Genomic DNA, 27,538 nt, shown 5'->3' on the forward strand with positions numbered 1-27,538 from the left:
TGTCAGGCTGCCGGGCGGTACAGCCCCACAGACTTGCACTTGAGGTAGGCAATGGAACAACTCGCCGCCTTTGCTCGATTTTCTTCGCATCACAGATGCACCTGTACACTCGCTTCCCGTAACAAAGAGCACCTCCTTCACACTTCCGGTCTCAGTCTTACCTTACAGTTCACCTGACTCTACCTCCGAGGTGGCGCCTGGGCGCCATGCAGTCTGGCCGTCCCACCCTCCTCTGACGTCACAAACATGGCGTCTGCGCATTGGTGCCGCAGAAAATTGAACGACGTCGTCGTCGGGGTCCGTTGCTGCGAACCATTTCAGTAGTGCTACACCCCCTCGTGTGTCGCGCAAGGTGATTCTGTTTTGTTTTGTTTGAGTGCTAGTGTGTGTGATCGTGTGTGTGGAATAACGCCAGGCGCACACAAGGTAAGGTACCCACGCCTCCTTTGCTGTGTACAAAACATTTTCTTTAGGAATTATTCATAAGTGATCACTCGCGCATGTCTGGAGTAATGACATTCAACACATGCTGCAGTAGCGCACATTCCAGGGGGGTTAACACCCCATCACGTCTAATTGCACGGTGTATCAAAAGAAATTTTAGCGATTTTAAAAATTACATTTCGAGATTTTAATGGAAATACAAGTTTTTGGCTTTAATTAATTAAAAAAAAGGAGGGTTCTACGTGCAGCAAGACAATGCTTACAACGATTCCTTATAAATTATTTATTAGACGGGTTTTGTTGATGTTCAGTATATATGATTACTAATATGTGCTTTCGGGAATGATATACATAAAATACAATTGAAAAGTGTGATCCGAAAACATGGGAATCTGTACTTCTCTATCTTACAATGTTAAATTCCTCAATTTTGGGCGCATTTTTCTCAGAAGTTATAAAAAATACAGATGTAGAAAAAAATAGGGTATATGTAACATACGTTTATGTATACAACCGGCTAAATAAATTTAAAAGTTCACACATGTGGAGTAACGGTTAGCGCGTCTATCCGCGAAACCAGGTGGCCCGGATTCGATTCCCGGTCGGGGCAAGTTACCTGGTTAAGGTTTTTTCCGGGGTTTTCCCTCAACCAAATATGAGCAAATGCTGGGTAACTTTCGGTGTTGGACCTTGGACTCACTTCACCAGCATTATCACCTTCATCTCATTCAGACGCTAAATAGCCTAAGATGTTGATAAAGCGTCGTAAAATAACCTACTAAAAGTAAATTTAAAATTATATTCAGCGGTTGGCAAAAAAAATAATTGATAAAATTTTATGCATTAAGAATTACTATTTTTGTGTATTTCTTTACTTTTTATTTCTGTCGACTATATTCATGTTTTTATTGAATATCACTGGCTTCTGTCGGATTGTCAATTTATATTAAACTAGTGGCTTGTGCAGCAAATGCTGCAAACTAAATTCATTAGACGTTCAAATAAAATTTTTTCAGATTTATTTTCAATGAAGAATACTCGTCTTTTTAATAGTTATTTGCTTCCATAATAATGAAACATACTCCCTCTGAATGGATTTTTTTAGGCCAAATACTTCTCTTGAACCTATCCAACTTCCGTTTTTGAGTTTCAACGCGAAAACGCAAGTATCAATGTCAGGACGATAGCAGTAGCTATTTCAGGTCATTGTGGATTGTAGGCAGAAGTTAAAAAAATGTCAGGTTTGCTAAGCTTTCGAACAGTAGAATTTTCGTATAGCTGCTGCATGTAGAACTTGAAATGTAGAACGTAAAATCATTTTATCCTACTAAGAGATCTTGCTGAAATGATCTGGAGACTACAAAATTTTCTAGGCCTCTTATTTTATCAATAAGTAATACCTTTTGATCTTTCCTTAGGAACTGTAATTTTTGCGCTCTGTCGAGCCAATACTGAAGACAACGACACATATCAATATCTACACTACACCGGCATTAAGTATATGAAAAAGACCCAACCCCACTGGGCTAATAAGTATAAAAATATTTGCTTTTTAATAACAATATTATTATCTTACTTAAGTTTTGTAGTTATATATAGCAGCCACTCAGTAAATTATAAAAATGAAAATCTAAATTAAGATAATCTCTACATTTACTTACATAACCTCAAAACTTTTCACTTTCGTTTCATCAATATAGCATCAGTATTATGTACAATTAATGAAAAATAGATGCATCATGATATTAACTATAATAATATTTAATTTCTAATGATGATAATGTCATCAAACCACCTCAAGTTTCGTAGATTTGAATATCCAATACATAGCTGTACTCAAAATTATTATACACTGCAGAATCAGTTTTTAATAACAAATTGAATTGAGCTCTAAATATGTCGGCAATCCTGCAGGTCATGGCCTTCGTGTAATAGCCTATTGTTTATTGTAGTGTGTGTTTTGTTCTGAAATTCAATCAAGCCGGCCGTGATTCGATAAAATTAGTTCTCAAAACTGACAACAGATGGATTTTGGAAAATATGAAAATTATGTGGGAAAATTGACATTTCACTGAAAACTACTACTTTTCCGAAAAACTTTGGGTTCCAAGCTTCAAAATGAGGGGCCAATTATTAAAATCCGTTCAGCCGTTTTCCCATAATTTCCATTACCAGTTCAAATTATATATATAGATGTGTTTTTCTCTCCTTTTTTTTTTTTTTGCTCTTGTGTGTTATTTATTGCTCTGAATTAAATTAGTTATTGTATTTAGTAAACTTTCCTTGTAAATTTTGTGTTATATTATTGACTAAGACCACACCGTACACGAGCCTGGCTTTTACGGTAGTGGCTAGGAACATTTTTGTTTTATAATTTTAATTTGTACGCACTAGCTAGCTAGCTAGTTAAATAAATAAATAATTTGTTATTTCTGCTGACGATGGAAATAATCTTAATGTTTTTAGACTACAATGTAAAATGCCATCACATTGATACTGTATATTAATTTCAGCCTCCTGGGTACAATACGTTCTGAGAAAAGGCACACCAATATCACAAAAATAAGAAAGTGCAAAAAAAAGGTGTCAACGTTTCCATATCTTACAATGTTAAATTTCTCAATTTTGGGCGCATTTTTCTCAGGAATTATGAAAGATACAGATGTAGAAAAAAATAGAGCAGATGTAACATGTCATTATGTATGCAACCGGCTAAATAAATTTAAAATTCCATTCAGTGGTTGGCAAAAAATAATCATTGATAAAATTTTATCCATTAAGAATCACTACAATTTTTTTTTTTTTTTTTTTTGCTGAAGATGGAAATAATCTTAATTTTTTTTAGCCTATAGTCTAAAATGCCATCACATTGATATTGTATATTAATTTCAGCCTCCTGGGTACAATACGTTCTGAGAAAAGGCACACCAATATCACAAAAATAAGAAAGTGCAAAAAAAAAAAGGTGTCAACGTTTCCATATCTTACAATGTTAAATTCCTCAATTTTGGGCGCATTTTTCTCAGAAGTTATGAAAGATATAGGTGTAAAAAAAAGAGGGCATATGTAACATACCTTTATGTACACAACCGACAAAATAAATTTAAAATTCCACTCAGAGGTTGGCAAAAAGAAGTATTTGATAACATTTCTTTTTTTTTTATTATCCAATTTAATAACCCCTATTTCACCCTGAGGTATATTAGGGTTGTAGTTGGCATCAAAATATATTTTATAAGTAACAAACAATAATAAAATTATAATACAAAATTGTTGTCAAGGTTACAATTCACATGAATTTTGTACAAGAATGCACCTTAATGAAAGAATGGATCGTTTCATAAAGCCTCAATGCATGTCTCTATATTTATATCTAATGGTTATAGGAAGAAATATTTTTATGTACATATATATATATAAAATAGCTATTGAACATATTATTTTAGAAGCAATAAATAGCTATACTAAGAGATGGCTTAAAATTTAAGAATTAAATACATTATTTAGTAACAACAATTGGCAGTAATCAGGTATTACAAGAAATGGCTCAAAATTAGAAATCAAATGCATAATTAAAATAAAAATTAAAACCAATAGTACAATATTTTAATATGTGAAATTGAAGACTTACAACTCAAGCTCGTATCTTTCACGGCAAAAGACTGGACAATCATATAATACATGTTTGACATCTTGAGATTCCTCCCCACAAATGCAAGTTGCATCGTCTTTAATATAGAATCTATTTAAGTATTCCCCGAATTTTCCATGCCCAGTCAAAAACTGTGTCAGTACGAAATTTGGCGTTATTACTTTACATTTATTACGATCATAGTAAATGTAAAGTCACAAAAATAAGAAAGTGCGGAAAAAAGGTGTCAAAGTTTCCATATCTTACAATGTTAAATTTCTCAATTTTGGGCGCATTTTTCTCAGGAGTTATGAAAGATACAGATGTAGAAAAAAATAGTTCTTTTGCATTACGAATTACTAAAAATTATATTTTTATTTCTCCTGAAGATAGAACTAAAAGAATAAATAAAATCATATTACCATTTTACACATATTAAACTACCAAAAAACTGTAAAAACCAAAATTTCTTCTTCTTTTTTTTTTGCCAAAATTCGGTCTACAGACTTCCTTAAGTCCATTTTTGTGAAAGGACTGGGCTAGTTTTTTTCATCCACAGGTCTACGAACTGAGCTTCAAGTACACAATGCACAATAACACAAACTTTTGGACAGGGATTGGGGTTGTTTTAGAAGAAAACGAGCCTAAAAACATATGATAGAGGTCTCAAATATTATCATATATTATGTGTATAAATCATAAAAATTGCCAAATGGACTGAGCGAATTTTGGGATAACAATACATTCTTCAATTGTACAGGGTGGTCAAAATAAAACTGGCCCGTAGAAAATATATATGAAATATATGTATTTATATGTATAAGACTGAAGCGGAAATGACCCTGACAATGCAGGAAACCGTGATTTTGATGCATCTTCTGTGATGTTTATTAACAAACGCCAGTGTTAGACAGTCTTATAACTATAAATATATATAAATGTAAATATTACAGATTTTCCGGGTCAGTTTTATTTTGCCCACCCTGTACATTCACAATGACAACTTTCAGGTGTCATTTTACAAGGAGATTAGATCAGTACAGTATCTAGGTTTCATTCATTTTCATAAACAGGATATACTGCATATTGTCAACATTCTTTTCGCTCTTCGACATTTATTATTGAATTATTTTAAACAGGTTTTTATTTACTTTTACAAACCTTTTAAGACGCAAACCACTTTTGAGAGAGGCATTTGTTTGCGATCTCCCATTACCGTACCGGTACTTAACCCTCCTCGAAAAATACAAATCCGTATAAAATCGAAACCAACGATAATTTTACCCCAAATCATTAGAAATCATCCAACTCCTAAATGTACCGGTATCTGCAAGAAGAGAGTTGGCAATATGCAAATCTATTTTACAAAAATCTTCTTAGCTTCTTAGACTGGACTTCCTTGCTGATATTTTACATTTTTTCTAACATTTAAACACTTTGAACAGTTGTTTACAAGGTCAAGATGTTAACATAAAAAAACAATGGATTTATAAAGTAGGTCTACTTGATTTCTGTTCGATAACATTTGAAAAAAAAGAATGATTCATTCATAAAATGTTAAATTACACTTAAATTTACAATTGAAAAGGTGTATCTCTCATCTTAATCCGTTATTTAACGATGCTATATCAACAGCGAGATCGTATTTTGTCAATGGAAGTTATGGGGAGGCAGAGGTGAATATTTCAAAATCCACAAAATATATCCGATTTCTTTGAAATTGATCATGGATACTAAGTATGTTATTAGTAAAGGACAAACCAAGTTTCAACTTTCCAAGTACAATAGTTCTGTAAATATTAATAATTTTATAAAACTTTATATCGTTTGATATAAAATGCTCCATGCACCATACTGTAAGAAATTTTCAATATTTCTTTTTATTTATATGTTCAGAGAAGGTATATAAATAATGATAAGTATTAGTTTATTATGGGAATAATATAGTAATACAGTTATCTTGGTTTTAATTTCATACTTTTAAGGGCACAAAATCAAAAACTAACAACTGAATATGAAAATAAAGATAATAAAAATGGAAAAAACCAAATTTTCATTTTTTCTTCAGTTTTGTTCGAAAATTTCACCTCTGCCTCCCCTTAACATGTTGAACAATTTAAAATACGTGAAACATGTAATGAGATGATTGGTTACAAGTTTCGAAAGTCCACTCCCAATTTGAGTAAATAAATGTACTATCTTCTCTAGTACTTCATATTAAAGCAGTTGATAATTAATATGCATCGAATATATCACACTTCTATTACTTGGAATCTTTCAACCCGTAACTGAACGCACACTTGGTCAGAATCTCCCATGTTGTGGAGTTAGCCTCCATCGAAAACAATACAGAACATCATAGAACTAACAAACACTCATCCTTAGGCGAGAGTGAGACCCACATTCGTGGTTTACATACAACGTTTATGCTACACTGCGGAAATCTAAGACAGTTGACAGTTGAATCTCTATTCAGCTCGTTGCTAGGCAACGCGTGATGAAATATACAGTTTCATTGCTAATTCGTACAAAACAACCGAACGTACTGTTTCTTTGCATTGACGCTCGTCCATTTTAAAAAATTCATCACGTGTTTGTAGATCCTGACCTTCTATTTATCTTCGAAACTATTTAGTGCCGTTAGAAACTTTCTCTTTGCATATACGACAGCACTACGTTTGAATATTAATTACAGTATCATCATTTGCTTATACGAACTGCAATCTTTTGCCTGTTCCAAGCTCACCAATGTAACGGTTATAAAATAATACCAGTTACATTTGTTTATTTGTCATCACGATGGAAAGTAGTTACAAACTATTATACTAAGGTAGGTGTCCCTGATGTGGCCATGCTAAGGTTTGAGAATTTTTCTAGCCGCCATTTAAAAAAAAATGTAAACCACTTTTTTCTTACTCGTTCTCAGTCTAATGGACTTTCTTAAAACAATTTCCTTTCCCCATAAAAATAGCTTTAATTGTCCAAAAAGTCCCAAATTCCAAAAGTCTACCTAGTGGCCATATCAGGAACATGTGCACATGATATGGTCACCCTTGTTCCATGTTCTACAAATCGTGATTGTTTTCAGTTTGATAGCGCAGTTGTGCTAAAATTAAATAATTTTGGTGTGAAATTAATAAAAATGGCACTTAATAATCTTTTTTATAATTCAAAAGTGTAGTCAAAACAGGTTTTTCCATAAAAAATTAAGTTGTTTTTCTTCAAATACAACATTTTTGCGTAATCCCAGTTATAAGGCATGTAAATTTGTCAGGTGAAAAAATAAAAGTGAAATGAACTTGATATGGCCATGGTGCATTTGATATGGCCATATCAGGAGCAGGTAAGCTTTCACGAAAATCGTTTGATTATGAACTCGTAAAAGATACGCCATCAATGACAACACCAATCAACAGAACATTAAAAACTGAATGGAGTACGATGGTTTTCATGAAACAAGTTTTTGAAACACATGCATAAAACAAAGAAGACTTAACAGAGAAAAATAAGAAGAGGTCACATGAAAACCGCAAAACAGGCAACTGACGCCATATTGCTCAACCTGACTGGATGGAAAACGATCAAGTGACATACCAGGATGCCCTTTCACTGAATGCTGCTGCAATTTAGCGGATTTTTTGGTTAACTAACTCAGAATAGGGGGGTGGCCATATCAGGAACATGGCCATAACAGGAGTACCCACCTTACATAGAAAGTTGTGCTATTAAAATACAGAACGTTTTTTATGCAGTGTTCCGTCCCTATCAGATTCCACTCAAAGAGAAACTAATGCATCGGTGACGGAAGGAAGTCTAAATGAATTTACTATACTGTTCGTAGCTATTATCTGCAATCCTGGAAATAAGTTTTGGATGGTGACATTATAAATTCACCTGCAGTGTTGTTATGGGTGAAAAGAAACGTTTGTTGTTATATAACCTGTAATGAAAACATTTCATTCATCAGTGATGCTACTAATTGCAAGACAGCAAAGAATTACTGACAAGGAAGGTTCACCAAGTGATAATGGATTTTCACAACGATTTTTCCCCCATACGTTTCATTTGAAATAAGAAACCTTCCTATAAATTTTTACATAAGGAAAGGGCCTAGTTTTCGAGATATGATTTTTTTTTAATTCTTCAATCCAGAACTATAACAGCTAATGCAAACAGGGTTATGTGCTAGACATATCAGGCAATAAATCTCATATAGCTACATAACGAACCATGAAAATTTCTTATGAAAATGACATATTAGATATAATATTCATGAAATTGATTATTCAAATTCAAATTTAAATTAAAAAATCACATTCTAGTTCATGGAATTGCTTGTTGAACACCTGTCAGGTTTGGCAACTTCGACTTAACCCATGTAATATAGTAAATATTGTAACTATGCTGTTCTAAAATTGACAATTAATATGTAATGCATTTATTATTATTATTATTATTATTATTATTATTATTATTATTATCATTATCAGTTATCAGTTATCACTATCATCATTGCTATCTCTGTTTTCTTTCTTTTTTCTTGTATTAGCTCGATGAGAGCTCTATAGTGTTCTTTTGACTCTGTTGACCCTCTACAGGGCTTTAACTTAATTTGTATTATTTTCATTAGTGTTTATATTTATTTTTTGTATTTATATGTGCTATATGATAGGATGAAAGAGAAGGCTTTATGGCCTTAATCCTGTCAGATTAAATAAATAAATAAATAAATAAATAAATAAATATGTCATTAGTACTATTACTTCACCTCTTTGAACAAATATAATTTGCGTTTACAATAATGTCATTATATTCGGCTAGTACTGTTGTTGTCATCTCTTTTACGGAACTGATCTTTGGCGTTACAAACATTACATTTCCCCTATTCTTCACAAACTGTACACGCACAATAGCAATTTAGAAGGCCTAACTGCTACAATATGCAGTAACTTGATTGATTCTTTCACTTTTAAGGACGCAGTTCTGCCCACAGGCGGGCGGAATGAATGACACGTGAATAGCGAGGAGGGAAGTTTAGCATCAGCAGTGACGCTTGTCAGGCAATTATCGCTGTCAGCACGTCTGATGATCCCCATTGTTTCGAACCGGGTACCTCCATAACATGACAAGCTCCCTGTCACACAGGAAGCCTGCACCAGAATGAGTGTTTATTAATTTGATATTTCAATTGATCTGAACACCGACAAATAATCCTGTGACATTTTATTTAATTCCATCATTCAGAAAATATAATCATGACGTCACAGTAGTAAATCGCAGTAACTTGTTCTTTCTAATCTGATGCTGATTCTTTCCTTGCTCTGTTATTATCCCTTTCTTTTCTATTCTCATTATTTCTCATCTTTTCCTTTCTCTTACTCCTCAACATATCCTGTTGTCTTTCCTTGTCTTTATTATTAAATTTACTCTCCTATCCCGAGCTCTTCTTTTCCATTCCTTATTCTCTCCTACATTTTCTTTATTGTTTTTCCTTCCCTTCTTCTCTATCGTAGGTTTCTTCCAGCCCATTCTATTCCTTTATACCAATTTGTATTTCTTTCTATTTTTTTTATTTTTTTAAGTTGGTTATTTAACGACGTTGTATCAACTATGAGGTTATTTAGCGTCGATGAAATTGGTGATAGCGAGATGAGGCCGAGGATTCGCCATAGATTACCTGTCATTCACCTTACGGTTGGGAAAACCTCGGAAAAAACCCCAACTCAGCCCAAGCTGGGATCGAACCCGCGCCTGAGCGCAATTTGAGACCGGCAGACAAGCGCCTTAACCGACTGAGCCACGCCGGTGGCCTTTCTATCTTTTCTTTGTTCTTATTTGTATTTCTATCCTCTTACTTCTCTTCTCTAGCCTTTCATCTCTCTTCTTGTTATTTCCTTGTACCCCTTTCTTTATTATTGTCTTACCCTTCTTCTTTCTCTTTCCTTTATTTTTTCTTTTTCTTCTCATCCTTTCCTATTTCTTCTTCAAATCTTGTTGATTTCCTTCCTGTTCTTCCCTCTGTTTCTCCGTCTCTTCATTTATTTTTATTTTCCTTCTTCCTTTCTCTTTCCTACATTCTCTTCTTTCTCTCTTTCTTCTTCTCCTTCTTGTTCTTCTTCATCCTTTCCGTTCTCTTATCTTTTGTTATTCCCTCTTTTACTTTTGTTTCTTCTATTCACATCCTTCCACTTACTCTTCCATTTTCTACTCCTTTCTTTCCCTGTACTTCTTCCTTCCCCACTCTTTCTTTTCTGCACATTCTCTCGTGAGTCGCCCTCGCTAGCGTAGTCGGTATAGCACTGGTCTTCTATGCTCGAGATTGCGGGTTCGATCCCGGCCGAGGTGGATGGCATTTAAATGTGTTTAAATGCGACAGGGTCATGTCAGTAGATTTACTGGCATGTAAAAGAACTCCTGCGGGACAAAAAAATTCCGGCACACCGGCGACGCTGATATAACCTCTGCAGTTGCGAGCGTCGTTGAATAAAACATAACATTTAACAAATTTCTATCTTGTCTTTGTTCTTATTTGTATTTCTATCCTCCTATTTATCTTCTCTAGCCTTTCACCTCTCTTCTTGTTATTTCTTTGTACCTCTTTCTTTATTCTTGTTTTACCTCTTCTTCCTCTTCTTTTTGTTCTTTCTTTCTCTTCTCATCCTTTCATCTTCATCTCATGTTGATTTCTTTCCTGTTCTTCCATCCCAGTTTCTCCGTATCTTCATTTATTTTTATTTTCCTTGCTCCTTTCTCTTTCCTACATTCTCTTTTTCTTCTTCTTCTTCTTCTTCATCCTTTTCGTTCTCTTCTCTTTTACTATAACCTCGTTTACTTTTGTTTCTTCTCGTTCACATCCTTCCACTTACTCTTCCATTTTATACTCTCCTTTCCCTGTACTTATTCCTCATTCCTTTCCCATTCTTTCTTTTCTTCACATTCTCTCGTGACCTATGACATTACAGACCTCGACGTGACCATCCTTTACCTACTACAATAATCCAAGTAGGCTTATTGTACACGCGTGTGCAATGAGCTGCATGTTAGTTGTGTGCATCTGGTTTATTAGCTGGTTCTTCCAGCGCCATATCACATGTTCCTCTCCAGACATCTATATCCTAACATAATTCCCTGGTGACGGTCTTCCGTACTTCATTCTCTGAGTCATCCAAACCCCTAGGAGATAGTCTTCCGTTCCACTGTAATGTATGTACAACTAAATGTATTTGCATTTTAATAGGTCTCTTTATCTCATTTGGTAATGAAAGGTTTCGTCCACGTCTACATACCTTGATAATATTTTTCAATAAACATTTTGATAAAACTATGATAGATTTACTTCTTAATATTGCGGAATTAGCCGAGTCTCCCCTATATGATGTGGTATAAAAATGTGCGTGGTATTTCCCCTGGGCTCATGGTATCTCGTGGAACCGGGGTTGAGAGACCGTGATGAGGCCTACGTGGAAAAGTAAGGGGATCATGTAGGCTGTTGGGCAGTTCGGAGGCGGCGCATAGGGGAATCTGTAACGCGAGGGGTATTGGGCATGCACACCATTCCATCCAAGGTAGTACAATGGATCCAACCGAGCGGCCTGCGTGCGAAGACAGTCCCATTTCGTGGCCTCTAATAAATGGGGACTAATAGATGGAAAAAAATAATCCGTCGGTCTAGTAAAATCCCCCCGGGACGTGCTCGAACGCATGAAAAACTAGGGAACCTCCAAGGACAACACGGATGTCCGGTAACCCTATGCTAGAATCACAGTAGCAGAGAAAAAAGCCTTCCTTTTCGGCGGTTTGCAACTCATAGGATCTCCCTAGAATCGAACTCCTGTCAGCTTCGGTAACCAGACTGACTGAGCTACGCCTAACCTGTTTAAAAATAGGTGGATCGCAAACAGTTGCGAAGTGCGAGGGGCTCTGAAGGATGCCTGTTCGGCCTTCCGACATGCTTTCATACTCGAAGCTTTCTCCGTGAAGAGATCGACGTCCTTTCGGATTAGCGCCGCGCACTGACGTGTGAGTACTGGGGCGCGTTCGTAATCACATTTTACGCTCTCAGCGGCTTACTTATTTGTGCGTGCCAAAACAGATTCGCTCATGGAAGGGCTTGCTACAAGAAGGAACTTATTCTCCACTCAAGTTTCAAAATGTACCTAGCAGAAAATTTTAATACGAAAATTTCATTAACAGATAATGAAGTAGTAGTAGTAATAATAATAATACCTACTTACTTACTGGCTTTTAAGGAACCCGGAGGTTCATTGCCGCCCTCACATAAGCCCGCCATTGGTCCCTATCCTGAGCAAGATTAATCCAGTCTCTACCATCACATCCCACCTCCCTCAAATCCATTTTAACATTATCTTCCCATCTACGTCTAGGCCTCCCTAAAGGTCTTTTCCCCTCCGGCCTCCCAACTAACACTCTATATGCATTTCTGTATTTGCCCATACGTGCTACATGCCCTGTCCATCTCAAACGTCTGGATTTAATGTTCCTAATTATGTCAGGTGAAGAATACAATGCGTGCAGTTCTGTGTTGTGTAACTTTCTCCATTCTCCTGTAACTTCATCCCTCCTAGCCCCAAATATTTTCCTAAGCACCTTATTGTCAAACACCCTTAACCTATGTTCCTCTCTCAAAGTGAGAGTCCGAGTCTCAGAACCATTAAGAACAACCGGTAATATAACTGTTTTATAAATTCTAACTTTCAGATTTTTTGACAGCAGACTGGATGATAAAAGCTTCTCAACCGAATAATAACACGCATTTCCCATATTTATTCTGTATAGTCATAATAATAATAATAATAATAATAATAATAATAATAATAATAATAATAATATCTTGGACCAACAGTAACAAATATAAATGACACTCGGGAGGATATTAAACGCAGAATAAATATGGGAAATGCCTGTTATTATTCGGTTGAGAAGCTTTTATCATCTAGTCTGCTGTCCAAAAATCTGAAAGTCAGAATTTATAAAACAGTTATATTACCGGTTGTTTTTATGGTTGTAAAACTTGGACTCTCACTTTGAGAGAGGAACAGAGATTAAAGGTGTTTGAGAATAAGGTGCTTAGCAAAATATTTGGGGCTAAGAGGGATGAAGTTACAGGAGAATGGAGAAAGTTACACAACACAGAACTGCACGCATTGTATTCTTCACCTAACATAATTAGGAACATTAAATCCAGACGTTTGAGATGGACAGGGCATGTAGCACGTATGGGCGAATCCAGAAATGCATATAGAATGTTAGTTGGGAGACCGGAGGGAAAAAGACCTTTGGGGAGGCAGAGACGTACATGGGAGGATAATATTAAATGGATTTGAGGGAGGTGGGATATGATGATAGAAACTGGATTAATCTTGCTTAGGATAGGGACCGATGGCGGGCTTATGTGAGGGCGGCAACAAACCTCCGGGTTCCCTAAAAGCCATTTATAAGCAAGTAAATAATAATAATAAGACCACAAGGTGAACAAGGGGAATACAAGAAGAACAAGGGGACTACAAAGAGAACAAGAGGAATACAAGGAGAACAGGGGGATTACAAGGAAAACGAGAGAAAGCCAAGGATAACAAAGGAACATAAGGGGAACAAAGGGAATATATAGAGGATAAATGGACAACAAGGCGAAGAAGTGGAATACTAGGAAAACAAGATGAATACAAGGAAAACAAGATGAAGACAAGGAAACTAAGGTGAATACAAGGAAAACAAGGACAATACAACGAAAATAAGGGGAGACAAGGACAACGATGCGAATACTGGGTATAATAGGAGAACAAGGAAAAGATAAGGAAAACAAGGGGATTACATGGAAAACAAGAGAAAGACGAGAATAAGGGAACACAAGGAAAAGAAAGGAAATATATAGAGAATAAAAGGGCCATAAGGTGAACATGGGGAGTACAAGGAAAATAAGAGAAAGATAAGAAAAACAAGGATAATAAGAGTAATACAAGGAAAATAAGAGAAAGACAAGGATATCGATAGGAACAGTAGGAGAACGAGAGGAAGATAAAAAGAACAAGGGGACCATAAGGAAAAGGAGAACACATGGAGAACAAGGAGAAGAGAAGGAGAATAAAAGGACCATTAGGCGAACAAGGGAATACGAGGAGAACTAGTGGAATAGAAGGAAAACGAGAGGAAAACCAGGAGAACAAAAAGACCACAAGGCGAAGAAGTGGACTAGAAAAAGAATAAACTAAGCACTTTCGACAGGTGATCGCAACTACACGTAATTCTACGTAAAGAAATGCTGAATAGTAAAGCTATGCACTTGTAAACTTTTTCTTTCTGATTCTTCATTTCCCTGCCTTCCTTCCTAGCTTCCTTTTCTACCTTTTCTGCAGCCTTTAAATGTTACAAAAATTCTTAGCTTTAACATCTATATATATAATTTGAACTGGTAATGGAAATTACGGGAAAACGGCTGAACGGATTTTAATAAATGACCCCTCATTTTGAAGCTTGGAACTCAAAGTTTTTCAGAAAAATAGTAGTTTTCAGTGAAACGTCAATTTTTCAACATAATTTTCGTATTTTCCAAAACCCATCTGTCGTCAGTTTTGAGAACTAGCTAATTGCATTTCAGAATAAAACAAAACACACACTACAGTAAACAATATTACACGAAGGCCATGCTCTGCAAGAATGCTTACGTATTTAGAGCTCAAATTAATTGGTTATTAAAAACTTAACTTACTAAAATAATTTACAGGTTCGATTCTGTGGTATGTAATTTTCTGGGTACAGCTGTGTATTGGATATTAAAAACTACAAAACTTGAGATGGTTTGATGAAATTATTACTATTAGAAATGAAATATTATTGTAGTTAATGCCATGATGTGACTATTTTTCATTAATTATACATATTAATGCTATATTCATGATATGAAAGTGAAATGTTTTGGGGTTATATAAGTAGATGGAGAGAATAACTTAAATTAGATTTTGATTTCTATATTTTACTGAGTGGCGGCTATATAGTATATATAGTATATGTTACTGAAAGCTATAAAACTTACGTAAGATAATAATATTATTAAAAATAAAATATTTTTATAGTTATTAATCAAGTGGGGTTGGGTCTTTTTCATATATTTAATAGCGGTGTGGTGTAGATATTTATATGCTTGGTTCTCTTCAGTATTGGCTCGAGAGAGAGTATCTTTCATTATTATGGAAGCAAATAACTTTCAGAATGTCTGGTATTCTTCATTGAAAATAAATCTGCAAAATGTTTATTTGAACGATTAATGAACTTAGTTCGCAGCATTTGCTGCACAAGCCACTAGTTTTGGTATAATTTTAGCCTCGTATGACAAATACATGGCAGGACTGCCTGACATGGGGTCAACACGACGCAGATTTTCTGTACAAGACACAGGCATTGATATGAGCTCAGACTCAGTATTCATAGCTCCAGAATCTATGTTTAGGCCTACTATTAATTACTTTCTCTTACATTAATAGCCACTGTGGGTCTCTAAGCTGCGCCTTCTCTCCTCTAGCAGGGTAATTGCAGCTGCACACATAAATACTTCACGCTCCCCTTCCCTGTAGTAGCGGAATTCAGTTCAAGGGTACGCGAGTGGGTTCCCTGAAGCTACCGCCATAAACTTAGACCGTCCCTGAGTCATATATTTGATCGGCTCTCGTCTTAATTTTAGATCAGCTATCGTCTTTTGTCATGTGCTCTTTCCTGATTTCAGCAGCTTCAAGGAAAATTATTGCCATAGCAACAACTGCGTTCTACCTCCGTCCCGTTATTTCATAGTTACGGCTGGACTTTCAATGCCTTCTTTCTCTCTCCAGAGAATGGATCCAGTACTAAATTATTGAACCAAAATTAAACATTCATAAGAAGTGATCCTGTGGTCAACACGGCGAAAGGCTACGTCTTAAGACTGAGGAACGCACACCTGGTGCCACTATGAAAGGCAGATATAGCCTATCTTTACTTCCAATTAGAAATGTAACTCGTAAACTTAACTTCATGCCACAAATTTACTACTACTACTACTACTACTACTACTACTACTACTACTACTACACCTACTACTATTATTATTATCATTATTATTATTATTATTATTATTATTATTATTATTATTATTATATCTTCACTTTTCTCTCATGAATTTAAGACAAACCGCCTGGGTTTGTACCCGGATAAGTATTATCTCTAAGGATTTAATTTCCCCTTATTATTATCATTATTACTGTTATTATTATTATTATTACTACTACTATTATATCTCCCTCATTCTATCAGTAATTTAACACAAACCCGCTGGGTTTGTTTTCGGATAATATTCTCAGGATCTAAATTTTATCGCCATATTTATTATTATTGTTATTATTATTATTATTACTATTATTATTATTATCATTATTATTATTATTTTTACTATATCTTCCTCATTCTGTCAGTAATTTAACACAAACTTGCTCGGTTTGTATTCGGATAATATTCTAAGGACTTAAATTTTATCGCCATATTTATTATTATTATTATTATTATTATTATTATTATTATTATTATATTTCCCTCTTTGTGTAAGGAGCCACCGGTGTGGCTCAGTCGGTTAAGCTGCTTGCCTGACGGTCTGAAGTTGCGCTCGGGCGCGGGTTCGATCCCCGCTTGGGCTGATTACCTAGTTGAGGTTTTTTCCGAGGTTTCTCCAACCGTAAGGTGAATGCCAGATAATCTATGGCGAATTCTCGGCATCATCTCGCCAAATACCATCTCGCTATCACCAATCTCATCGACGCTAAATAACCTCGTAGTTGATACAGCGTCGTTAAATAACCAACTAAAAAAATATAAAAAGAAAATTTTGTCAGGAATTTAACACAAACTGGCTGGGTTTGCGCTCAAAGAAATATTCTCTCTAAGGACTTAATTTTTCTCGCAATATTATTATTATTATTATTATTATTATTATTATTATTATTATTATTACTATTATTATCATCATTATTATTGCATCTTTCTCTTTGTGTCAGAAATTTAACACACAGGTTCGTTTGATTTGCAGTGGATAAGTTAGGCGTTTAGTTGCAAAATCAGATACATCACTAAACATAATATTTCACTATGAAGGAAAATCGTTTGTAGGGAACCAAGGATTTGCAACCAATACTATTCTTTCATCATACAAATCCATGTGATATATCTGGCTTTGGAGCATAACAGTGCTATGGCAGTTGTAGAATCATATGAAGATATGAAATGTAACATTAACTCATTTCGAAAAAAAAGTGATGTATGTGATTTTGCAACTACACGCCTCAAGTATCCTCTCTATGGTCATAATTTTTCTCGCAGTATTATTGTTCATGATTATTATTTCTATTAAAGGGAGAGTTCGATATTTTTTGGTGAAAAATGAGTAAATTAAAAAAAAAATCCTTAGAATACTCTGTGATATGTGTGGAATGCATGGCATATCATTTTGTGGGTATTTGTGCCCTTATCGGATGTTGAGACGCCATTTTTAAACTTCCTGCGCTATGAATTTTTAAATCACACGTCCCTTTTCATTGTTGTTTCCGGTAAATTAAATTTTCAAAAAAGAAAAAAGTCTTTAAAATACTCTTTAATATGTATGGAATGCATTGCATAACATTTTATGGGTATTTGTGCCCTTATCGGATGTTGAAACGCAATTTTTAAACTATCTGCGCTATGGATTTTTAAGTCACACGACCCCTTTATCGGTATTTCCGGTAACTTCTTTTTTTTTGCCACATTGCCAGATAAAAATGGATATAATTTATGAACTATTAAAGATACATGCATGAAATTTAGAACACACATTCTTTAGACTATTAGGAAACGTTTCTCTGTAACAGAATTTTGTTAATAGATTTCATTTTTAAAATATGCCCGTTTGTTTGCGAAAAGGAAATAAAAAAAGTGTTATTAAATTTTAATTGTTTATTTTACAAACGTAGGGACTAATATCAAAATTCTGTTACAAACAGATTGCAGAGCATGCTTTTGCAAGTACATTGTAAAAAATTGTTTGAATCTATCTTTAAAAATGGTTTAGACATATCGTTTTTAGTAAAATCCTACATTGGGTATATTTTTTTTTTAAATCTGGGTCCCCAAATATTTTTTTTTCAAAATATTTATATTTTGTTGAGTTGCTACAGCTATGAGCTCTCTACATACAAAAAATTAATATTTTACACCAAATAGGAAAAAAGTTTTAAAAAAGACCATCCTCTCCAATCTTCATTTCCATTTTGAGAATCAAACTAAAATTAACTGCGATTTTCTACGGATTATCTACTATCTAAAATTGTTAATTTATAACTATAAATTATTTTACTTTTATCACTATCACCATATTATATTACTACTACTAAATCTCTCCTCCCATGTCGGTAATTGAACCTAGCTCCTCGGAGTTTGTAATGGGTTCCTGCATAAAAGTTATTACACATTCCAGACATAAAACGCAAGGGTTTAATTAAAGCTGTGAACTTTCTTCCACATGTCCCCGTGGGCGTCTGCAACCCCCTTAACCCCCCCACACTACTTCCTCCCACGCCTGTGCGTATTTCCGCAGTGTGTGTTGCGGTCTTCAACGCCCACCACGGCTTGACAACGTAACGCGGGAATCGATATTTATCGAGCAGTAAGATGAGCGGAAACTGCATCACACCAGTTTAAAGAGAAGATATTTGTAATGATAATCCGGTAGTCAAGGCAACCGCAGTATGGCCATTAAAAAGATGACAACAATGCAGCGTCCATTACATTTTATGTTATAGCAAGCAGCTCTAATTGGATAATCGTTTCATTCGCACAATTGAATGTTTCCCATTCACTGCCGTTACAAAACACCATTGTGTGTGGGTTCGGGCAACTAGGGCCGGGGTTCAACTCCGGACAGATTTTTTGAGGTCGTGGAAAAAGGTGACTACAATACAGGCAATCCTTCAGTATCGAAGCTCTCTAAAATATAAGGAGACTTGGCTAATATTACTATTATTATTATTATTATTATTATTATTATTATTATTATACTTACTTACTTACTTACTTACTTACTTACTGGCATTTAAGGAACCCGGAGGTTCATTGCCGCCCTCACATAAGCCCGCCATTGGTCCCTATCCTGAGCAAGATTAATCCAGTCTCTACCATCATATCCCACCTCCCTCAAATCCATTTTAATATTATCTTCCCACCTACGTCTCGGCCTCCCTAAAGGTCTTTTTCTCTCCGGCCTCTCAACTAACACTCTATATGCATTTCTGGATTCGCCCATACGTGCTACATGTCCTGCCCATCTCAAACGTCTGGATTTTATGTTCCTAATTATGTCAGGTGAAGAATACAATGCGTGCAGCTCTGCGTTGTGTAACTTTCTCCATTCTCCTGTAACTTCATCCCTCTTAGCCCCAAATATTTTCCTAAGCACCTTATTCTCAAACACCCTTAACCTCTGTTCCTCTCTCAAAGTGAGAGTCCAAGTTTCACAACCGGTAATATAATTGTTTTATAAATTCTAACTTTCAGATTTTTTGACAGAAGACTAGATGACAAAAGCTTCTCAACCGAATAATAACACGCATTTCCCATATTTATTCTGCGTTTAATTTCCTCCCGAGTGTCATTTATATTTGTTACTGTTGCTCCAAGATATTTGAATTTTTCCACCTCTTCAAAAGATAAATCTCCAATTTTTATAGTTCCATTTCGTACAATATTCTGGTCACGAGACATAATCATATACTTAGTCTTTTCGGGATTTACTTCCAACCCTATCGCTTTACTTGCTTCAACTAGAATTTCCGCGTTTTCCCTAATGGTTTGTGGATTTTCTCCTAACATATTCACGTCATCCGCATAGACAAGAAGCTGATGTAACCTGTTCAACTCCAAACCCTGTCTATTATCCTGAACTTTCCTAATGGCATATTCTAGACCGAAGTTAAAAAGTAAAGGTGATAGTGCATCTCCCTGCTTTAGCCCGCAGTATTATTATTATTATTATTATTATTTGCTGACGATCTCAAAATCTTTCGCTCAATAAATAGTCCTGCCGATTGCCAAACTTCTCAAAATGATATGAACTCTATTGAACTTTGGTCTGACGATAATGGAATGAAAATTAATGAAACAAAAACTTTTGTCATTTCGTACTCTCGAAAAACTGCTTCCATAAAATTTAATTATTCTCTTAATAACGTCTGTATTATTAGGAAAAATTCTATTAAAGATCTTGGTGTATTACTCGATTCTAAATTATACTTTCACGATCATGTTCAATACATTTATAATCATTCAATAAGAATGCTTGGTTTAATCAGATCTATAACTTATTCTTTTTCTACTCCAGAGTCACTATTAATTCTGTACTTTACTTTGGTTCGATCTAAACTTGAATATGCATCTGTAGCCTGGAATTCCATTACTTCAACAGATTCGGTTAAATTGGAAAATATTCAAAGAAAATTTATTTCCTTATGTGCTTTTCGATATATACCCAATTCCACTGACTTTAACTATGATATTACCTGTAAATATATTAACTGTTGTAGCTTTTACTCTAGAAAGCAAAATCTTGATTATCATTTTTTTTTCTAAGTGATCAAGGGTGATATTGATTGTGAGTCTATCATAAACAATATCAGCCTTCGTATTCCTACAAAAGGTTTAAGATTTCAAAAAAATTTTTATAACAGAAACTCAAAATCAATTTCTCCAGTCTGTAAGTAAGTAAAGTACAGAGTGTCCAACAGACCCTAGTTTACCCTATCTGTGCTACAAAACTTTTTTTCTAATACTGTACATCAGCACCAGTTATAAAATGAGTTTTCAAAAACATTAAAATTACTAAGTGATGCGATACAGATAGTGTGTTTTAAGTATGCCAGTTTTTATTTCCAAACGATCTACAGGTTCTAAGGGAAAAAATGCTGAAATATAGTAAACTATATCAGCGAAAAGTGCATCTTTTCCCTTAAACAATACCTTAAAATTTATTGGAAGTGTTCGGTTACATTCTTTGTATCCATAAGGTCTATACATTACATATTCGTACATAAAAATTCACACGTACGTATATATACAATATGCATTTATACATACTACAGTCCACATCTGTGGAGTTACGGTCAGCGCGTCTGGCTGTGAAACCAGGTGGCCCGGGTTCGAATCCCGGTCGGGGCAAGTTATCTGGTTGAGGTTTTTTCCGGGGTTTTCCCTCAACCCAATACGAGCAAATGCTGGGTAACTTTCGGTATTGGACCCCGGACTCATTTCACCGGCATTATCACCTTCATATCATTCAGAAGCTAAATAACCTAGATGTTGATACAGCGTCGTAAAATAACCCAAAAAAAAACGGTCAGCGCGTCTGGCTGCGAAACCAGGTGGCCCGGTTTCGAATCCCGGTCGGGGCAAGTTACCTGGTTGCGGTTTTTTCCGGGGTTTTCCCTCAACCCAATACGAGCAAATTCTGGGTAATTTTCGGTGCTGGACACCGGACTCATTTCATCGGCATTATCACCTTCATTTCATTCAGATGCTAAATAACATAGATGTTGATACAGCGTCGTAAAATAACCCAACAAAATTTAAAAAAATACATACTACATAATATATTGTACATAAAGTCGTACATACATACATACATACACTCTTCTATGCCTGAGATTGTGGGTTCGATCCCAGACCAGGTCGATGGCATTTAAGTGTGCTTATATTCGACAGGCTCATGTCAGTAGATTTACTGGCATGTAAAAGAACTCCGGCGACGCTGATATAACCTCGGCAGTTGCGAGTGTCGTTAAATAAAACATAATATTTTACGTACGTACATACATACATACACACATACACGCAACATACATAAGTTACATACACACATACACGCAACATACATACAGTACATACACATACACGCAACATACATACACACATACACGCAACATACATATACATACATACATACATGCATACATACATACATACACGCAACATACATAAGTTACATACACACATACACCCAACATACATACATACAGTACATACACATACACGCAACATACATATACATACATACACACATACACGCAACATACATAAGTTACATACACACATACACGCAACATACATACATACATACACATACACGCAACATACATACATGCATTCACACATACACGCAACATACATACATACACACATACACGCAACATACATGCATACATAGATACACATACATATATACATACTTTATGTACACATATGGTCACGAACCACTGTCTAAGAGTCTGGGAACATTTTTTGTGTGCTAGATATGCCCTTGTTTGCTTTTAGCCAAACGCATGTCATTACACGATCGTGGACGTATTGTTTGTGTCAAGTAATGGAAGCAGAGAATTATTCTTTTGAAGTCCGAAACAAATTACACTCGTTCTTGTAACCAAGCAACGACCACCGCCCACTACTGCCGTATTCATGGACGGGGCGCATAAAATTTCAGATTTACTCCCGGATTCAAAATCACGTCAGTATGGTGCCTTGCGCGAACAAAAGAAAGTGAACACCGTTGTCATGGTGACCGTGTGTAATGGACTCAGACGTGGGAAGAGCCGAGAATACAAATCAGGAGGCCCGAACTGAGAGAAGCCACTCTTTTGAGAATTGAACATTATATTCCTTTATTCTTGTCCCTTTTATTTCTTTATCTTCAGATTCTCTGCATTTGATTCTTAATAACAACAGTAATGAGTGGTTTGAGATTTCCCGATAAATCCACGAGCGAAGCGAGATTCATTCATTAAAGCGAGATTAATATTTACGTAGATTCTTTGCCCAACAGTGCATATACTGTGGATTCCCGGCCACCAAGTCATTCAATCGAGTGCGCTTCTTGTATAGGCTAATGGCAGTTGACTTAATATAACATATATGTCGATTATTCGGTCGAGAAACGTTTGTCAACTAGTTTGCTGTCAAAAGATCTGAAAATTAGAATTTATCAAACAGTTATATTACCGGTTGTTCTGTATAATTGTGAAACTTGGACTCTCACTTTGAGAGAGGAACAGAGATTAAGGGTCTTTGAGAATAAGGTGCTTAGGAAAATATTTGGTGCTAAATGGGATGAAGTTACAGGAGAATGGAGAAAGTTACACAACGCAGAACTGCACGCATTGTATTCTTCACCTGACATAATTAGGAACATTAAATCCAGACGTTTGAGATGGGCAGGACATGTAGCACGTATGGGCATATAGAGTGTTAGTTGGGAGGCCGGAGTGGAAAAAGACCTTAGGAGAGGCCGAGACGTAGATGGGAAGATAATATTAAAATGGATTTGAGGGAGGTGTGATATGATGATAGAGACTGGATTAATCTTGCACAGGATAGGGACCGATGGCGGGCTTATGTGAGGGCGGCAATGAACCTCTGGGTTCCTTAAAAGTCAGTAAGTAAGTAAGTAACATATGTCGAACATGGAGTAAGGCCACAAAGGGAAAAACACTGCAGGAAAGGGATTCGATCCGGTGCTGTGGATGAACTTCGGCGTATATCAGTGGTTAGAGCGCTTGGTACGTAGAACCAAGGACCCGAGTTCGTTCCCCGGCGCAGGAGCGAATTTTTCACCTCTAATAGGCCTAACCATTGTCACCATAAAAGAAAAATTCTGTATGACCAAAAATTAATATTTACGTATCACTATTACCAAAAAATACGGTCCCTAGAGATATCACTTCAGTAAACGCCTGTTATCGAACCCGGATTTCCGAATGGCAAGCCCTAACTCTAGAATGAACACCGGAGACGCATGGCTAGCAATCATGGTAATGATGAGGTAGTTTATTGCCTTATGACGCTATGCAGTAGCTGCCACTCTATCATAATGGCCACTAAAATTAAATTCAACGTCTATATAGACTGAGTAACTGCAAACTTCCGAACGTTGCAGAGTGCAGAGCGGGAAGTAAACATTAAAGGCGACTTGGCACGAGTTGGCGTCTGTCTGAGAGCCTGACAAACGATCCGTTTCCACAGTGAATGGTCCCTTCGTGCAAGAATCGATAAATAGAAGCAACATCGACAATCAATACCTCATCACCCAGACACTACGACATGGGCAGCGGACGAGAAATGGAAAAGGTGGTGCGACTTGCTGCATTGAAATACAATATCCGAACATAGTGACGTCTTGTAACGTTTGCATACCTCAACCATTAGAAAACTTGATTTGTTGAACTGTTGCTATGCATACTGTCTAAGCCTAAAGTATAAGAAAGTATTATAAAGTCCACCAAGGAAACGGTTAATTTCATATTAATTTGTCACACATTCACCATGGTAACATTTATTATGCCAACCAAAAGAAAGCATTATTACTTCTTCCACATCCCTCATTGAAACGTTTTATTTTTCAGTTGTAAGAGAGCATTCATTTGTTACTCGTTCACCATGGAAACATTTAATTTAACAATACTAAAACAGCATTCATTTGTTACTCAAACAGTATGGAAATATTTAATACTACAACATAAGGAAGTATTCATTTGTTATTCATACACCAAACGAAAACAGGGAATTGTTGTTCATCCAACATTCAAACGTTTAATTTCACTGGAATAAGAAAGCAATCATTTGTTACTTATTCACCATGGAAAAGTTTAATTTCACAGCCACAAGAAATCAATCATTTGTTACTCATCCACCATGGAAACGTTAAATTTCACAACAATAATTCATTCAACATGAAAACGTTTAATTTCATACCCACAAAAAATCGTTCATTTGTTCCTCATCCATCACGAAAAGGCTTAATTTTACAACTATAAAAAAGCATTCACTTGTTATTCATTCAAAATGAAAACGTTTAATTTCACAGCCACAAAAAATCTTTCATTTGTTACTCATTCTCCATGGAAACGTTTAGTTCTACAACTATAACAAAACATTAATTTCACAGCCACAAGTAATCGTTCATTTGTTATTCATTCAACATGAAAACGTTTAATTTCACAGCCACAAGATATCGTTCATTTGTTACTCATCCAACATTGAAACATATAATTTTACAACAATAAAACATTCATTTGTTATTCATTCAACATGAAAACGTTTAATTTTACAACTATGAGAAAGCATTCATTTGTTATAAATTCAGCATGAAAACGTTTAATTTCACAGCCACAAAAAACATTCATTTGTTACTCATCCACCATGGAAACGTTTAATTTTACAACTATGAGAAAGCATTTATTTGTTATTCATTCAACATGAAAACGTTTAATTTTACAGCCACAAGAAATCGTTCATTTGTTTTTCATCCAACATGGAAACATTTAGTTTTACAACTATAAGAAAACATTACTTTGTTATTCATTCAACATGAAAACGTTTAATTTCACAGCCACAAAAAATCGTTCATTTGTTTCTCATCCACCACGGAAACGTTTAATTTTACAACAATAAGAAAACATTCATTTGTTATTCATTCAACAGGAAAACGTTTAATTTTACAACAATAAGAAAACATTCATTTGTTATTCATTCAACATGAAAACGTTTAATTTTACAACAATAAGAAAACATTCATTTGTTATTCATTCAACATGAAAACGTTTAATTTCACAGCCACAAAAAATCTTTAATTTGTTACTCATCCACCATGGAAACGTTTAATTTTACAATAATAAAAAATACATTAATTTGTTATTCATTCGTCATCAAAACGTTTAATTTCACAGCCAAAAAAAATCGTTAATTTGTTACTCATCCACCACGGAAACGTTTAATTTTACAATAATAAAAAAACATTCATTTGTTATTCATTCATCATCAAAACGTTTAATTTCACAGCCACAAAAAATCATTAATTTGTTACTTATCCACCATGAAAACGTTTAATTTTACAATAATAAAATAACATTAATTTGTTATTCATTCATCATCAAAACGTTTAATTTCACAGCCACAAAAAATCATTAATTTGTTACTTATCCACCATGAAAACGTTTAATTTTACAATAATAAGAAATAATGAAAGCAATGATTTGTTACGCATCCACTATGAAAAGGTTTACGTTGTAAACTATAAGAGAGCACTCGTATGTTCACGTCAACCATGGTAAATCTTTATTCCTCATCCTCAAGGAAAAATATCATTTTATACATATCTATCATTAGAAAGCTGTATTTTCGACGATAAATTAAAAATTATGAACATGTTACTGTAACTGTAACGTAACGAGATTCTTTACTAATCATCCCTTGTAAAAGATTGTCTTACTAAAGGGTGTAGTAATCGCAGATGTCCAAACATCAGTGAGTTGATGAAATATAACACTTGAAATTGACAGCTAATATAGTTTAGTTTTGAAGTGTTTGATTAAAATTTGCCTTGACGGGATAACAATGGAACGAAAGTGAAAACAAGAAGACGGAAATAACGAATAGCAAACAAAACTTGCCCTGTAGCTGTTTTGTTTACTGCAAGTGTCTTAGAACTTGCCAGGAATCAATATGTGGTCCCCTTTGGCGGGAATACGCCAGCTGAGCTGTGGATGGGAGGTAATGAGCACACATGCAAATAAAAATGCACGGAGTGTAATGAACTCCACGTAAATTGGCACAAAGCTTGGTCACTATTCTGAGAAACCGTGCGTCAGGTTCACAAAAGCACAGTTGGCAGCATCGCAAACTTATGAAGAGAAATTAGCAACGATGCACTGGAAAGTTATGTTATGACTCAACACGACTTCAGGATTCGAAATAATATAAATTTAAATATGCATATTTTGCTACAAATTGAGAGAAAGTGGATTCGAGAGAAGATTTATCTTTCCTCTTTGCGCGTTCTTGTAACATTAAACTTTTCTGCTGTGAATGTATAACAAATAAATTATTTCTTATGGTTATAAAATTAATCGTTTCCATACTGAATAAATAATATAATAAAGGGTGCGGCAAAACATCCATCCTAATTTAAAGTTTAAATAAAAAACAGATGGATCAAAATAAGGAAACTTTATTAATAAGAATAGTATCATAACAGTGGGAATTTTTCATTTTTTGAATAACGTGTATCTCAAGTGGTGTCATTCACTATCAATGCATTGTTGAATAGGAAATTCTGAATCACTCTAACTAGCATTTCTTGAGGAATAAGACCAATTTATTCCTGTATTGCATTTCTGAGGTCTGGCAAAGTCCTCGGCCGATGTTTGAACACCTCAGCCTTAAGATGCCCCCATAGAAAAAAAATCGCAGGGTGCAAGATCTGGTGATCGTGCTGGCCAGGGGACGTTGCCACGTGAAGAAATTAAGCGTCCGGGAAACGTCTGAGCTGCGACAACGGAATTACCACTTACCAGAAACGATACCACAGCATAAGCACGTTCTTCACCCGTCCTCGGCATAGTTGGAATTCGTTAC

The 27,538-nt window shown here is 35.3% G+C and overlaps 1 protein-coding gene across 1 annotated transcript in view; it reads left to right on the forward strand.

The window, feature by feature from the left end:
- Positions 1-343: 343 nt before the first annotated feature.
- Positions 344-27,538, forward strand: part of LOC138695049 (uncharacterized) — a 466,263-nt gene continuing 439,068 nt past the window's right edge. Inside the window, exon 1 of the mRNA XM_069819389.1 lies at positions 344-426. The gene's annotated coding sequence lies outside the window, so the exon portion shown is untranslated. The remainder of the gene's footprint in view (positions 427-27,538) is intronic.

Source organism: Periplaneta americana, chromosome 2 (genome assembly GCF_040183065.1).
Source record: "Periplaneta americana isolate PAMFEO1 chromosome 2, P.americana_PAMFEO1_priV1, whole genome shotgun sequence".
NCBI classification, from domain to species: Eukaryota; Metazoa; Arthropoda; class Insecta; order Blattodea; family Blattidae; genus Periplaneta; species Periplaneta americana.